We start from the raw sequence: 18107 nt of genomic DNA, 5'->3' as shown, positions 1-18107 counted from the left end.
TGATGATGGAGACCGAAGTCGAAGGGAACCGATCTGCGGTTCTGTTGTGCCGCTGGGGGAGGAGCTGGAGCTGCTGTGGAGATATCACTGGAGAAGGCCGGTCTGTGGTTCTGGTGATGACGGGGACGACTCTGTGGGCGCTGCTGCGGCCGACGGAGGGGAGCTTGTCCGGTGCGTGCAGCGGCCTGTGATGGCTGCCGGTCGGTCGGCTGGGGAAGAAAATCAGAACCAGGGGGGGCTGTTTCGGAGGAAAGAGATAGTGTGGCTCAGCTAATCTTGGTGATGATGAGAGGGAAAGGGGACGGTGATGGCTAGCTTTGGCCGTGTGTGGGAATGGGCGGCTGTTTTTGAAAAGGAGAGAGAGTACAGTGGCGGGGGCTGTTCGGTTCCTTTTTGTTGGAGGAGAAGGGAGGCCTCCGTGGTTGCTTTGAAAATGAGCAAAAATAGGGAAAAAATGGTGATGGCTTCGGGGCGTGAGCAGGGGAGATGAAGGAAGGAACTGGTGAGGTCGTGGCTGAAACTTTCGGTTTCAGAGGGAGAGTCCGCCCAGAGAGAGGCCCTGGCTGAGGGGAGCTGTTCGGGTTTTTTATTGGAGGAGAAGGAAGTAGTGACCGGCCGGTTCAGGAGAGAAAGGAGGACAGATCGGGGGGGGGCAGAGCCCTCTAGCCCGGGGAGAGTGTGTGGCTGGTTTTTATGAGGGGAAAGAGAAGACAATTAATTACAAAGGGGCTGTCTTCGTTTTGCATAGGGCCAGGGAGAGTGGGCAGATAGTGAGGGGGAGCGTATGTGGTCGGCTGGAAACAAGGAAAAAAAAAAACCTGGGTGGGGGCTGAATTCCTAATTTTTAGCCGAAAGAGAGGGATTTAAATAATGGTCTTGGGCCAGGGGAAATGGCTAGTTTCGGGTGAAGAGAAAAAAAAATTCTTAGGTTGCCCCTTCTTCCATAATTCAAAATTCCCTATACATAAGTAAAAATATTGTTTCGGCCTCAAAATTGGTCCCTTAATTTTTTTTTTTTGTAAAATTTGATTTTTCTTGTTTTTTGTATTTTTTTGAAAACGAGCAATATCAACGTCGACTCAAATACGGAAAATCAATGATTTTAAAAACGACGCATGAAAAGTCGAGCGCGTTTGAAAATCCTTTGAAAAATTAAATTCTTTTTAGACGACGTTGAAAATGCTAAAATGACGAAAATATATTAAAAAACATATTTTTTGGATTTTCTTTTTTTTCTCTATTTTTGGATTTTTTGAAAATATATAAAAAACATGGGTAAAAAATTGGGTAGCAACAATTGAAATAAATTAATTACACTTAAAGATATTTAAAAAAAAAAATTGAGGTTTTTAATACCTAGTAAAATGACTACATTGCTTTAAAAAACAAAAAAACTAAAATTGTCATTAAAGGTTTTTTTTATATTTTTATCATTTTTTTATAATCAATTTGAAAAAAAAAGCAAATTAATCTTTTAATAAATATAAAATATTACTAAAAAAATTACCTAACACGCACAATAAATGCACCATCAAGTGGACACCACTCGCACCATTTAGGCAGTGTGTTTGGTGTCATCCAATAGTAAAAATCAAGCAACCACCATGTCCTCTAAAGCATTAATGGTGGCACAACAGATGAGGTGATGTATATGGTGTGATTCGTGGCGGTTTGGCCGTAATGAAATTTGTTTTCCTCCCCTTTCTTTCCTCTCACATCTCCTTGGGGTTTCCATTAGTAAAGCAAAAACTCAAAGTTATCCTTCCATTTTGTTGTTCTTTTAATTGTAACCATCATTCTTTTGATTGGTCTTTATTTATTTTGAATATTTTTTTATAATTTAATTTCTTATCATTTAGCTGTATTTGATTTAATTTATATTAAATATAATCCTCATCCTTTTAATTACTATTTTTTTAATATACTTTTTTTAATTGAATTTTTTTCAATTTAATCCCCCATCATTTTATTTTTAAGTCAAATTTCATCCTTATATTTTATTTTTATTTTTTCTTTGGATTTTTTTTATAATAACTCTGGATTTTTTTTTTTGAAATTGATTTTTTTTTTATTTTGTCCTTTAATATTGAATTGGTTGATAATGTTTTGGTTTTGTGTGGTTTTTCTTAGTGCAATGATCTTGATCTTATAACCTAAGTCACGGGTATTAAATGTGTAGCATGGGTTGACATTGGTTTTTTTTTTTTTACAACAATCTTTTTTTTTTAATTTCATTTTTTAATATTAGATTTATTAAGGATTGAACTTCTTTATTTTTTTGATGTGCTTTCTATGAGGATAACCCAACATCACGACCTAGGGTAAATTTATCATGCTAACTTAGATTGACTCAAACATTTTACATTATTTTATTTGTTTAATATTTGGTCCTCATTCATTTCAATGATTTTTTTTGCTTTTTTCTTTTTTTGAAATTAATTTTTTTATTTTATTCTTCAACAATTTGATTGTTTTGAATTGGGTTTCATAATTTTTATTTTCAATGCGGTCATTTTGTTATCTTAACTTGGATCAAGGTTTCCAATATTAACTTGAATTGAGATCGATATTTTATTTTTATCTTTTTTACACCGATTTTATTTTTTAATTTCATTTTTTAATATTGAATTTTTAAAAATTGAATCTTTTTATTTATTTTCTATAAGGATGACCTAATTTCATGACTCGAGTTGGGAGTTTCTCATGTTAACTCAAATTGACTTAATTATATATATATATATATATATATATTATTTTTTCTTTTGATATTGAGTTTTTTTTTTAATTCAATTTTTTTTTTCTTTTTGGCAATTTTTGTTCTGCAAGTCATTGTTATCACCTTTTCTCTTTGGATTTAATAAATTTATTAACGTTGTTGTTTTTTTTATCAGATATTAAATTAAACCATTTTATTGGATAAAAAATGATTTACGACTTGTGTAGCAAAAAACTTTTCATGCTTTAAAATATGCTTGAACATCGTGTTTTCTTTTATACACACACAATAACAATGTGGGTCCATGATAGGCTTTTGGCCCCAGCGGATTTGAATGAAAAAAAGTTCATGAGCTGTACGTGAAGAAAATTTTATGAACCTTTATATATATATATACTTCGCTGGGGTAATCTTTGGATATCTTCAGTTAAGTTCCTTCCTGAGCCAACTGAGTCCATGTTCAAAAGCAGGATTGAGTTCAATGACAGCGAACTTCTTTCAATTTTTTTGTGCAGTTGATGATGAAATGGAACTAGTTTCGTTTTTGCAGAAAGTGCTTCTTTGCAAGCTGTACTGCTGTACATTTCCATGGTCTGCTTCAGCTCAAGCCTTCATCTTCTCATCTCAACTTCTAAGCAGACCTACACTTAATGCACAATCCAGAACTGATATCTAATTTTTCACAATGTTCAAGCTAAAAACACCTACTGGTAGTATTGGTTGAAGAACACTTTGCACTTGCTGCATTTAAACTGCTCATAGATTAAAACTATAGAAATCAGCCATATGAACTGAATCGAGAGTAGGGCATCAAGGCGACTATATCCAAAAAGCTGGTTTGTTGCTGCCTTCCAATCTAACACCCAAACTGTGAAAAGGGCAAAAAAGAAGTCATCAACCATAAATGACATTCAAGCAAAAGTATTGATATTGAATTCCCACAGTAGCAGGTGGGAAATTTTCATAAAAAGAGAAAACCACAAAGACATAGATTAAGCAAGACCAAAGAGAAAAAAATTGGAGCAACAAAACAGAACCCATGAGGAAGCAAGCAGGGGAAGGAAAAAAAAAAAAAAAACTGAAGAAGGAAAGCTGCAACACTCAAACACTAATCCAGCAGCCCCTCTCTAAATCAAGCAAGAAAAACTGCAGCTACCAGACCTGAAAAAGTAGAGGACAAATGATGAACATCAATGCTAGCATGAAGAAGAAGCAGAGCCATGAAACACTTAATCGAGCACTACTATACACTGCCACAAATAAAGCTCTGCCTTTTTTCCAAAGTCATCACCAACTTTCCATCCCTCTCCATCCTCCATGTCACTTGGCTACTGTGTGTTGTCATTATCATCTTGAAACACTTTCACCATCAAGGTTCATCACCACCATGGTGGCTTTGTCAATGGAGACCCCAACAACTACACCCTTAACACGCGTTAATCATTACCATGTACTCTATGGAGTAATTTACTGTTTTTTTTATCCCATAAAAGAAAATCTAGTGATTGGAAGGTGGCAGCCACACCTTATTTTTCAAAGACTTATCTTGATAAAATCATATTTTCTAAAACCAAGAAAACCATAAACATTTCTTTTTTTTTTTTTTTTACAGCCTTACAGATAATTAAAACAGACTATCTTACAAAAACCAAGAACCAACACCAAAAAGACAATGACCATGATTTCTTTAACAGCAAACACATAAATGCTGAAAATAAACAATTTCGTGCCATGGCAAATGAATTAATATCATATAATCTCATCCAAAAGAATATCTCATCATATAATAAGCCTAAAAAAGCCTTGAAATAATCTTCAAACAATCACATCGAAGAAAATAAGTTGAAATGCAAAAACAATAAGACAGACCTGAGTGAAGACAAATTTGTCACGAGATAATCTGTTGCTCGCTGATCTCCTCCGCAATTCGAAAGAATCAACCCCTCTCTCTTACAGCGCCACCAACCATGCAAGAGGCTAAACAAAGATGCCTCCCTTTTTCTTCCAATATCCCTACCGAGAAAAATAAGCACAAAACTCATCAATATCAAATGACAAAAACAAAAAAAAAAATTGCAGAGTCTAATCAACAGTGGTTACAATAAAAAAAAGACTAGATAATGACATGAACTTTGTGAGGAAGCCTTGACTATTAAAGCCTTAAAATATAATACCAAATATCTAATCGCTTTAAAATATAATAGATGATTAATACCCTCTCACCTTTCTTTTCAAATAACCACGAACATACTTCCAAGTTGCCAGGATTATAACGCGCAGCACAGGAATAATTCCTAAAAATATGAGAAGCTGTTTCTACTTTGGCTAGATGTACATCATCATCATCATCATCATCATCGCTACTGTTGTGGGTTGTGATAACTTCCCTGTATGATGAGCTACTACTTTGGGATGTGATAACTTCATCCTTTGATTGGATATCATCATCATCACCATTTCCTTCCTCTTCATGCAACCATAGGACACCAACCATCATTATTTGAATAGTTGGATCAAGTGGAAGCACTGAAATGCTCACGTCATCACCATTATCAAATGTAAGATCATCGCCCCCTAATTTCCAGTGGCTTAGCGATTGGAGTACAGCATTCCCGTGCTTGTAGCCACTAGGAAAGAAAGAGGCGGGACAAAACAAGGATCGACCACTGGTATTGTTTCTGATTTCGAGATAAACAGAACCACAGAGAAGGGTTTCTGACGTGGTACAAAACCTTGTGAATAGATTAAAACCACATATCCGGTGCGCAGCAGCTGAGGCTATTTGGAATGACAGGCAGCCCACAAACTCTTTCTGAATTATCCACTCCTCTTCTTCCTCCTCATAAAACTTAAACATCCCATCTTCATCAGCTACGACAACGTTGAATACGCCCTTAAAAACTGTTACCTGTACCATCAAAACGATGTCCATTCTAAAATGAGCAAAGGAAGAATTTTCCAGGAAAAGTACACAAATGTAGATTTGAAATACAATAAAACGGGTGTGTGAGGACCTGAAATATCCAGGGCTGTATTTGAGCGTTGACCGTTTCCATTATTCTGAACATGTGCGAGTCAGCCTTTTGGATTAATTCTAGCTTCATCGAATCTTGGATGTCAACTAATTGATCACAATCATATACTACAGTCCAAGGGATTAGATTTGGAACTGTTTGCAGTGAATAACTACTAGACACGTCTAACGAAGACAAATTGGATGGAAGCTCTGGGAGGGACTGAAGCATTTTGCAATTTCTTAAAGTCAGGGCTATGAGTGGACTGAGGTCCTTAATGCTTTCTGGAAGAAAACGAATTGGAGTTCCACTTAAATCTAGTCTGGTCAAGGAGTGTGGCAATGTAAATCTCGAAGTTTTCCTTGCGGAAAACCTAGAGGGAAACAATAGCTTCAACGAAAAAGATGAAATGTATGATGTACTAGCAATAAATCCATCACTTTGAAGCAACCTGTGTCCCTGATGATGCTCTAACTCCATATTCAGGCTGTCAAGATTTGAGCAACCATTTAAATAAAGCTCTTGAAGTGAATTCAATCGACTCACTGCTTCTGGAAGCTCCACGAGACTCTTACAATTCTTCAGATTTAACATCATGAGACAATGTAAATCTCCAATAGATTCATGAATTTGAACCAAATGGATGCAGTCTTCAAGTACTAGATTTTCAAGTCTTGGTAGACCTGACAAATCTGGGGTTCTAATGAGGCCATGTGAGTGACGCAGATCAAGTATTTTTAATTTTGGAAGAGACTGCAAAAACACTCGAATTTAGTTGTTATCAATTGAAAATAAGAGAGATAGCTATGGAGAGAGACTAGATACATACCAATTTTCCTTTCCAAGCATCAACTAGACTGCTTCTAGATAGATCAAGAACCACAAGCTTCTCCAAGCATAATTGGTTTGGTATGGATCTCAAAGAGAATCCATGCCAAGATAACCATACCAAATTCTTAGGGAAGTGTTCATAACTTCCATGGAACTTCAGGTAATTTAGTTGGAGAAATTTTACATTTTGCATCTTTCTCAAAGCATCCGTGCTGAGGACGGGTAACCAACTTGCTTGACCACTTTGTACTTGTTCCCCGAAGAAAAGGTCAGAAAGCCATTCTCGAGAGGGGAACATAGGAAGACGATAATGTTGAAAGAAGTTATGCTTGTGGCGAACCATTGAATCACCACAGATAGCTTTGGTACAATTATCTTCCATCAATGCATGCATATCAAGGGTAAGGCCACGCAATTTTTCAGCATCCTGCTTCAAAAATATTAAAAGTATATGAGGAAAGAAAGTAAAAGAATAAACAAAATGAGGTACTTACAGTAGTTTCTTTCAATATAGTAAAAGCATGAACATTTTAAGACGCCTAAATACCATGCAGATAGCAAAACAAAAACAAGTACTTACACTTGTTTCTTTCAAAACTGTAAAAGCTTCCATGTGATGCCATATTCTTTGACACTGGGGTGATTCTAGACGAGAAATTTCCCTTCCCATATCTCTTACGAGTTGATGCATCCACAACCTTTTATCACTGTTGATTTCAACAATTTCTACAAGACATCTATCGATGAGATTGTCAATCCTGAATCTTGCACCTATACCGAGCCCATCTAGTATCCTAACAGCATAATTGTAATCCATTCCATTGAAGAAACAAGCAATATCAAGGAATAAGTTCTTCTGGTATTCATCATCGAGAGAGTCGTAACTTATTCGAAGAATCTTTTGAACTTCACAATTTGGAATCACTTCCATTTCATGCAATGCACTTTCCCATACTTCTCGACTTTTACCAGATAATGAAGAACCAATAACACGAAGGGCTAATGGAAGTCCATTACAATGATGCACTATTCTCCAAGAGTCCTCCACAAAACCTTCAACAGGGTAAGCTTGTCCAAAGGCATGCCAACTGAAAAGCTCAAGTGATTTTCCGTTATCTAGAGGTTCAACTTTGCACTTGACCCACTCATCATTAGCTGAAAGCAGACCCTTATTTCTGGTCGTTACAATGATTTTACTTCCCTTACAAAGCCAGTTTTGCATGCCAACGATTGCATTGAATTGGTCCCTTTCCTCAACGTCATCTAGAACAATAAGAATTCTTCGACAACATATTACATCCTTAATCTTCAAAATTCCTTCATCAACATCATTTATCTCATCAACACTCTTTTTTAGGATGTCAGAAAGAAGTTGCCTCTGTAGGCAAACTAAACCCTTGAATTCCTTTGACCTTTCTCTAAAATTTGAAAGAAAGCTCTTCCCTTCAAATTTATAAAAGTTCTGGTTATAAACATTCTTGGCTATGGCAGTCTTTCCAACTCCACCAATTCCATAGAGTAAAGCAATGGCAGCACTATGGGACCTATCTTGCAACCATGAGTTGATATATTGTATTACAGAATCTCTACCAATGAAATGAAATGGCAAATGAAATATTTTTCGATCCAAAGTCTTTGAGACGTTCTCCACAATAGATTGGACAAACTGTGCCTCGTACCTACATCAGAAAAGTAAAATACAATGTACGATAATTGGTAATCTCTCTAGCTATAAGCAATAGAAAGAAACGACATTTATCTAGGAAATTAAAGCAGGTTGTGTGTCAATGATTGATGGTTAAATATGGAAAAAACAAATCATGAAACAATGAAGAAATCTTAAGTATTTTATTTTATTTTTGTCTTATATGTTCTCTAGATTAGGAGTGGTTTAGTTTCTCTAAATTTGGAGTGGTATTATCAATCTTCATCTAAATACTTAAATGCAAAAACTGAATTAATTAAGAGTTCAGAACCAGCATTCTAATCTTATGCCATGTGTAGTTTCATCAAGAGATATAACTTACCCATCTCCTAAAACCATTCCTCCCAAATCTGCAACTTCCTTCAAAGCAATCCTCCACCCATTCACCCGCTCCATCTCTTCCTTGAAGCGCTTTTCGTGTTCCACAAATGCTGCAGCGAAGCTCCCAGTTTGATTTCTGACTTGGGATGGATCCACATCATAGAATACCGGCAAAACTATGGAGTTAGTAGTCCTCTTACGTTCCATGATCATAACAAGTTCATCGAGGCACCATCTCGACCGAGCATAGTCTATGGAGAACACGATTATCGATATTTTTGATTTTTGTATTGCTTTCTCGATCTCCAACTCTATATTATGTCCTCTCTGAATCTCATCATCATCTCTAAATGTGTGAATCCCTGCTTGGACTAGGGCCGTGTAGAGGTGATCGGTAAATTTCCTGCGGGTGTCTGCACCTCTAAAACTCAAGAACACTTGATGTTTACACTTAGAAAACCGTGAAGAGGAGGATTCTTGATATTTCCTACCAGCCATTTCGAGTCTGGCAAAGATAAAACTTTTCAAGGATCTGAACAAATGAGGGGAAAGCAAAAAAAAGTTGCAGGATTAATGTGGATAGTTCACGATCAACGGGACACCAATTATATACTGTCTCTATGGTACGGAACGTACCTGAAGGCTTTTTTGGCTTTATCTGCAAGACTTGATGTTGATTATAATCGCTACTCTATTTCTTGGGGGTCAAGTTGATCTGAATGAATAAAATGACATGTAGTCATGCATCGTAACAATCAAACAGTGAAAATAAAAAAAAATAATTAATTAATTGTTGAAGTCAAATGCGAAGCACGCTGGAATTTATAGACATGTTGAAGAATTGTAATTTCTATGGACACAAGTCCGAAAAATGCAACCTGAATTTTCCATGGCTAATGGCTCTTGATTCAAATGCATGACCAGTATGCATAGAGAATTTTATGGCTATTCACATTCTAAAGTAAGAATCAAGTTAGAAAATAAATTCCACAGGTTGATGGCTCTTGACTCGAATTGGAAGCAGAAAAGTCGGAATGTTAAGGGATGACCAGTATTCCGACATTTTCCTAACTTGATTTTTACTTCAGAATTAATGTCAATAGCCATAAAATTTCGGCAGCAAAATTTTCTATGCATAAATGGCCATGCCTTGACATTCCGAATTGGAAGCAGAAAAGTCGGAATGTTAAGGGATGACCAGCGGCTCTTGACCAGAATCGGAAGAAGAACGTCGGAATGTCCAGGCTTTTATGGCTTTTGATATTAATTCTGAAGTAAAAATCAAGTTAGAAAAATAAATTCCACAAGTTGATGGCTATTGAATTCCAGAAGTACGAAACAAGTTAGAGAATAAATTCCAATGGCTAGTTTATCAAGTATAGCTATTTTGGCATGATAGTAAGGGAATGGCATTAGTCAAGAAATACTCTACTATCGTCCATTAATATCTTTTTAATAAAGGAATCAACTTCCTTTCCAATTTAAACACTTTAATACGACTAATAAAAAAATAAAAAAACCAACTCCCAGTACTAACACCTCTTTTTTAAAGAAGACTAACATGGTTTCTTGAGATATTTCAACAATCATTTTTTTTAATAATAATTATTATTATTATTATTATTATTATTATTATTATTATTGAGTTGTTAAAATTGCAAGGGAGTAAGCTATAAAGGAAATAAAAGTCTTTATTACATAATTGTCAAAATTCAAGTTTTATTATTATTAATTAATTGTTGAAGTCAAATCACAATCGAAAAATTAATTTTTCACCGGCGGAATATTCCATATGTGTTTAAGCTATTTTTTTGTCGGCATATAAGTTACCGATGAAGATTTTTCATAGGAGAGTTTCTCATCGAGGATTTTAGATCTATTGATAACAAGATTGTCAATTCCATTTCGGTAGGTGTTTCGTTTTTTCAATTGGAATGGAATGTTTCAGTTTCGGAGTGTTTCGGCGTGCCGTTTCGTAGTTGTACTGTTCATATATATATATATATATATATATATATATATATATATATATATATATTCAACAAACATAATTTCAATTCAAGATAAATTAATTATAAATTATGCAATACAAACACAATGTCAAACAAATATAATTTCAAAATATAAAATATTTCTAAATAGTCAAGATTAAATAGATCTTTAACTTAAAGTAATTCAACTTAAACAAAATATCAAAATATTATGAAAGTAAAATGTTTTAACAAAAATAATTTAAATATAAAGTTAAGTCAATGTTATCGAGTGGCTAATGGAATGTAAAGCATCCCTTGTTTTGCTCAAATTCCTACAAAGTATAGACATGAAAAAAAACAACATGAATATAAACCATATATATTAGTGATAAATCTAATTTTAAAAAATTAATATCATTGTTAATGAAAATAGTAATAATAATTTTCAATATTATTATTAATATCATTACTATTGAAAATAGTAATGAAAAAGAGCTTTTTATAATCGGTTGGTTTAATTAATGAAATTGAGCAAGGTTCAATTTGATTCAATAGCTTTTCAAGAGCGGAACGGAACATGTGGAATGAAACCGGAACGTTTCGAGCAGAATTTAGCTGAAAAATCCGGAACGAACCGAGATTTAAAATGAGATGAAATTTGTTCCGTTTTTTGAATTGGTATGGAATGTTTCGGCCATTCCAGATGGAACGGAACGGAATTGACAACCTTGATTGATAATTCGATCGATAAAGTTACGCATCGGTGGATTAGCTGACAGGATATATTCACAACAAAAAACAAATATTTGCTGACTCTTTTTTTGTCGACCAATGCATCGGTAAATATTACCGATGGATCACTAACAAACTAACCGTCAATAATTGATATAGTATCCCCGATGAATTTCCTAATAGAATCGCCGACACGCAAATTCTATATCAAACTAGGTTAAAAAATTATGCAATCATGCATAAGTAATAATGTTAACAACAAGGAAAATGCAGATTTAATGTGGACTCGCCTTTCATAGGGTGGCAATGGTCATTTATTCATGGATTTTAGGGACCTAATGTCGTCATCATGCCAACGAGGGGATCCTTGTCCAGTCTTGTTTAAGTTTGAGCTTTTGATAAACCTTTCAGCTTTAAATTCAAGTCAGTTTCTTTTGTCAACTGTAACAACTCAGACTCTTTGTATCTTATGTGACAGCCATTTGTCGCACGTGTGCAACGTCGCGGCGATTGTCCACCCTCAAGGAAAAATATATAAATGGGGTCCGTTTGACAAATGTGAAGAGACAAGGAATTCTTGTCTTTTATTAGTAAAATATGGACAGGGAGTCGCCACCTAGTATTCTGGTCACTAACAACCCTAACTGGTCTTGGAGATTCGGTATAGAGACTGGTTACGTAAAGGGAAGGTATTAGCATCTCAAATACGCCCTATCTAAGGTAAGCTGTATTGTTTTAACGTCTGATAAAATCTAAGGTTTGGTTGTGGTTTCTAATGGTTGGTTCTGTTTGTTTAAGATTTAAGAAAAAAAAAAAACCCTTTGTAAGGAGGTTCTTATCTTAATGGGGTAAAACCTAACCGTTCTAGCGACCGGAAAAAAATAATTTAATATCTGGAATACATATTATGTGTAATATCGTACCCTGGATACCAAAAGACAAACAAAATAAAATTTTTGTTGTTTTTTAAATTTTGGCAAATGTTCTATTGACTTTAATAAACTAGTTATTAAAGTCAAAATACATGTCAAAACATTGTTTTTTTTTTTTGTACGAAAAAAACACAATATGATTTTTTAGCTTTGAGACACTTAGTCGTATGCACAAAAATATTTTTTTTCTTTTTTTTTCAATTTGTTTTATATTTTTTGAAGTTTTGATGAAAACCAGGTATTGTCATATCGGATTTTGTATTTTTAGTAACGTAAAAATACTGCCTGATATTATTAATCAAAATGGCATAGAAAATACATGGGAAAATTGTAAAATTAAAAAAAAAAAATTCTTATCCGAAAGTGGGCCAAACCCAACCCAAATCAATGGGTTGGGCCGGATTCGGCCCAAAACTAAAAGGGCTAGTTACTGTGCATAAGCACAGTAACCTGCCCCTACCTCATTTGCTATAGAATGTGAATTATTCATGTTTTGCATGCAAATGGAGGCAAGGGCGAAGCAAGAAGAAAATAAATAGGGCAACGGGAGGAACCTGGGGGTGGTGTAGCTTGAGCGTGGCTGTTAGCGGCGGTGATGGTGGTGACGGTGACAGTGGCAACCTCTCCCCTGTTTTCTCTGTTTTTCTTTCTTTACCGCCTTATACCCCTTTCTTGTTTTCTTTTGGTCTTCAGCTCTCTCTCTTTTTTTTTTTTTTTTTTTCAGTCTCTCGAGCTTCTTTGCTCTCTTGTGCTCTTTTTTCCTTCTCCTCCACTGTTTTTATAGGCAAAAACAGGGGAGGGACGTTGCTGGGGCGGCTACTGTGATGCAGCCCCAAAAACTGCCTGAGCACATCTCCTCCCTCTTCTCTAACACGTGAAAAGCTTTGGGCAAGTGGTGTTAGTGTCTTTTTGAAGAGAGAGATGGTGGTGACAGAGGAAGAAAAATCTTCTTCTTCCCCTGCTTCGCGTGTCCAAGGGAAGAAGAAGACATGGTGTTGTTCAAAACGACACCGTTTTTTATTCTTCTTTTTTAAAAAAATATATGAAATAGGTTGTTTTTCCCAAAACATGCCGTTTTATTTAAACGAAAACTGGCACCAAAACACGTTAGATTCAAAATTAGGCCTTTAACTGGCACTTTTGCATTTTGGTCCTTGGTTTTTGAATTTCTTCAATTAAGTCCCTAATTGGCAATCAAACTTCAATATTTATGCAATTAAGCCTTGATCCGACCAAATTAACTCTCAAAAAGTATAACTTAACCCCAGAACTTTAAATTCTTCCAATTAAAGCCCAAATTAACTCCAAAATCAATTTTTCTTGCAATCAAAATCTCTATAAATTCAATTAAACCTTTAATAAAATTTAATTGAGTCCATAAACATCTGATTTTGAACTTTTCTTCTTCAAATTGAATTTTTTTTGTCAACAAGATTATTATTAGTCAACGAAATATTGTCAAATTTTAATTTTTGTATTTTTAAACCTCCTCAACTAATTTTTGACCATTTTCTTAGTGTTCTGGCTTTCTTTTTTCATTGTTATTATTTTTTGGGTTTTTTCGAACATATATTTTTTATTTTTTTGTATTTTCTCCTTTTTTGTGCAAGGACCCAAAAATGGGTTACAACACCTTTTACAACCCAATGGTCTTAGAATTCAAGATGCTAGATGTTGGGCTTGTCATAGTGGGATTACACGGGATACAACCTAGTAGGGAGGTTCTAGTCGTTAAGTGCATTAAGATATAGATTACTATCTAGTCTCAAAAAAATTTTGCATGCTTAGTGATTGTCCTCGAAAAGTCGATATGAGGCTTACAAGTAGTGTGAAGATAGAGACTCTTAGTAATATCAGATTGGCGTACCAACTACTATCAAGTAAACAATCAAACGAGAGCTGAAAGGTTTCATATGTTGTGCTCAGGTTAGTCGTTGAAGTACCATTACTTCTCCACCTATCCTAAAAGTTAAGGTGTGTGCTCTTGAAATGATACATGACAATAGATATGTGTGCTAAAGCAGTAAAAAGTGATAACCATATAAACATAATATAACAAAAAAAAATTTAGTAATTAACAAACAAAAGGCAAAGCCTAGTTCTATAATTCCCTAGTGGAGTCGTCATTTTGTCACACCTAGGTAGTGTTCACCGCATTCCCAAAAAATATTAATTTTTTTTATAAAAAATTAATATTATTTGTATGTTTTGGATCGTTTTGATGTGCTGATGTCAAAAATGATTTTTAAAAAATAAAAAAAATCATTGGCATGCATTTCGACACGAAAAGTTATTTGAAAAGCAACTGCTACCCGACTGCCAAATACGCTTCTAGACATTGCCTGTTTGGGAGTGCTTTTCAAAAGCACTTCCGAAAAAATTTGAAAATTTTTTATTTTTTTTACTTTAAATTAATATGTTTTTAATGTTTTCAAATCATTTTGATGTGCTAATCTCAAAAATAATTTTTTAAAAATAAAAAAAAAACATTATTGGCATGCTTTTCTGAGTGAAAAGCAACAACAACCACACTCCCAAACACCCTCATACAATGACCAATTAAAAAATTTTAAAGAAAAAAGAACATATATCTAGCATCTTGTTTTTTAGAGAAAAATGTCTAGTTCAAGGAGTCACCACCTAGTATTATAATCACTAGGAACTCTGACTAGTCAACAAATATTTTATGGTATGGGATTGATTATGCAAAAAAAAAAGATATTATCACCCTTTAAATGTTCTACCTGAGACAAACTATATTGTTGGTTTCGTCTAAAATTGCTAAGAATTTGTTTTTCTCTCTACTTTTTCTATAATGTTCTTGACTCTAGCGTCAATGAACATTTACTTACAATATTTCCAACTCTAACATTGGTAAATATTACACAACCCAAAAAGTATGATGTTCCTAACTTTGATACTAGTAAATAAATCTGTAAAATTTGAATTTAAATAAATAAAAAACAATTTTTCTATGCTTTTTTTGGTTACTTTTTTTTTTTTTTTTTTTAACAAGAAGAGAGAAAAATAATTTCACTACATGTTTGTGTTTAACAGTAATGGTCTGTAAATTGAACATGCAAAAAAAAAAAAAAAAACATGCAAAGAAAAATATAAGGTAATTATAATTACCTTCCCTCTGTTTTGTGAATTTGAAAATGCAGAACAGGGCAGGAGAAAGAAGACTTACCTGGGCGTGCTGCTGGAGCTGGTGGCCTGGGGTGAAGACGTCTGGACAAGGGTTCTTCTTCCTTCTATGTTCTTCTCTCTATTCTGTGTCCCCTCAGTTCGTCCCCTGTTCGTCCTGGACCTCTCTGCTCTTTCTCTCTGTCCTTTATTCCCTCCTCTGTTCTGGGTTCCTTCTCTTTCTTTCTTTTTTTGCGTTCCTCTCCTTTTGTCCTCCCTGTTCTCTGCCTTCGTTTTTCTTTTATAGGGTCAAAATTCGTTCCTTATTTCCCAGGATCAACATCAGCCTCCCTGTTTGCTCCGCGTTTGATGGGCTTAAAGCATCAACAGTCCTGCCATTGTTGGACTGTTGATGGAGCTTATCTTCGCGTCTGGGAAGGGTCGTGGGGGTGAAGGATACCGAACTAAATCCTAGGGGTTCTGTGGGTAGACAATGCGGCCTTGAATTTGGCCTGTGTGTGGTGATCGATCTGCTATTGCCGGAGCCGTTTTAGGCTGGGACTATCGTTCTTCACTTTGCCCCTTGAAGTATCAGTTCTCTCAGTTTCTATCAAAATTGTCTCTCAAATTTATAATTCCATTTAGATTAATCCTTTAAACATTTATTTGATGTTGTCTGATCAAAATCTCATTTTTTTTCTTCATTCATTCCATTTTTACCATTTCATTCATCATTTCATTTTTTTTATTTACATAAAATAAAAATCAAAAATTGAATTATGACAAAATTAACAATACTACTAACTACATGCGTGAATGGCTTACCCTAAGCAATATTCATGGCACGATATCTCTTTATGCATAACTACACATCCCATACACACATGCACTGCCTTTCACACACTGACCATTATAGCAAATCTCCGGATATTTGCACTTCTAAAGACACATTCCACAGTTGAGCCTGTCTGTCATCACATATCATGACAATCCGAGTCTGGGCCCTCTCATAGATTTTGAACTTGTTTCTTGTTTCTCGGCCCGAGGAAGATCAACATATTCCTCATCTTCATTATCAGTGAAATCAAGGGATACTTCTTCTTCAGATGGTGTAGCAGAAAGACACGGCTAAAGACACGAGTTTTGCTTGTAAAAAGAATATATTAAGAAACTTTATGGCTTTTTCTTTCTTTTTTTTTTGATAAGCGATGCATGATAAGCCAAAGACAGGCAGAGAATCCAGAGGCTATCATGAACAGAATAGCAATCAAGCAGCGTGAAAGGAACCATCAAAAACTGAATACAAAAGCTTATAAAAAACCGAAGCTTCAGTCTAGTAATAAAAATCTTAAAGCTTCTTCCATTAGAGAATCCAGAGGCTATCCTGAACAGAATAGCAATCCACACACAAACCCCTGCTCAAAACTATAGAAAATTCAAGCTGAAGAAACTTATACTCAAGGCTTCCAATAAGCTCCGGTCCACGCTGTAAGATCCACCAATCTATTCACCCCTTGTCTTGCAAATGGAGTTAGCTTCTCGAAAGGTGTGACAGAAGGAAACTTTAACAAAAAGCTCATGGAACTTCCAAGGTCTAGAACAGAGATTGTTCATCCAACTGACCACTGAAGCAGAGTCAGATTCCACCAAGAAATTGAGCCCAAAAAAATCATTCTTTGATGGAGACAGATCAATGGCTTTAACCACTGCTAGTAGCTCAGTTTTATTGGAGTCCTTGTTGCCCACTGAATAAGAGAACAACCTCTAACAAACCCCCGATGATCCCTTAATACCCCTCCTCTACCTACAGGCCCTGTTTTCCTTTTGAAGAACCATCAACATTCCATTTTAATGTAAGAACATCAGGTGGCTTCCAGAATAAGAAGGGTCTATTGTTTTTGACATTGATCCAAATCACATGACCATCATCAGATGAGAGCCATAAATCTGATAATCTGATGCAGTATAATAGAAATCTGCGTTGATGGCTCTTAACCGAGTACACAGCCGAGTTAATATTAAAAAGAAATCTGCGTTCACGTCTTGTTTTATAATGTGAGTATTGATTTAGGAGAGTGTTGCAGATATAAATGCTTTGCATGGAGAAGGATAGAGAATTATGGAGGTATTTATAGAGAAGAAATTGAAGGAGCTGGATTTCTCTTTGATTATGGGAAATTGCATGGTTAATTTCTCATGTTGTGTGCTATTAGTGGAGTGGTCTTATCCAACGGCCTTGAGAGTTCTTATCAAACACAAGCTGAACCAATTAAGTTAGGCTTTTAATGAAAATTATGTGTTAAATTAGGTCAAAATTCGATGACAGATTATACAACTAGGATAAGGTAGGCCAGTCTCCTCTTTATTTGTAGTTATCATTTTTCTTGCGGCCTGGATAACGTAAAACAAACACGTGGAAACTTTTAATTTTTTTGTTGCAATAAAAAATCTCAAATGCTTATCTAAAGCTTGATCTGTTTAACAAAATTAATCTGTATTAATAAATAAAAAAAATAAAATATTAATTATAAATGAAGACTGAAAAACACAAAAAAAATTCACACTCATCATGCTATTTAGTATTTTTCATTTAATTATATATAAATATTTTATTTGAAAAAAAAAACAAAAACTAAACAAAAAATTCACACATTTCATATGTTTTTTTATTTGTCTTGGTTTGGTTTGCATCATATCATGATCCTTGCATGTTCTAGGTTTCAACTCTAACTATGTTAGAGTTGGCTTAGCATGGCT

At 34.9% G+C, this 18107-nt stretch overlaps 1 pseudogene; it reads right to left on the bottom strand.

Moving 5' to 3' along the window:
* Positions 1 to 3024: 3024 nt before the first annotated feature.
* On the bottom strand, positions 3025 to 9085 carry LOC118061355 (disease resistance protein Roq1-like; annotated as a pseudogene).
* Between the last annotated feature and the right edge of the window lie 9022 nt (positions 9086 to 18107).

Source organism: Populus alba, chromosome 11, assembly GCF_005239225.2.
Source record: "Populus alba chromosome 11, ASM523922v2, whole genome shotgun sequence".
In the NCBI taxonomy this organism is placed as follows: domain Eukaryota; kingdom Viridiplantae; phylum Streptophyta; class Magnoliopsida; order Malpighiales; family Salicaceae; genus Populus; species Populus alba.
This window is presented reverse-complemented; position numbering and strand designations above follow the sequence as displayed.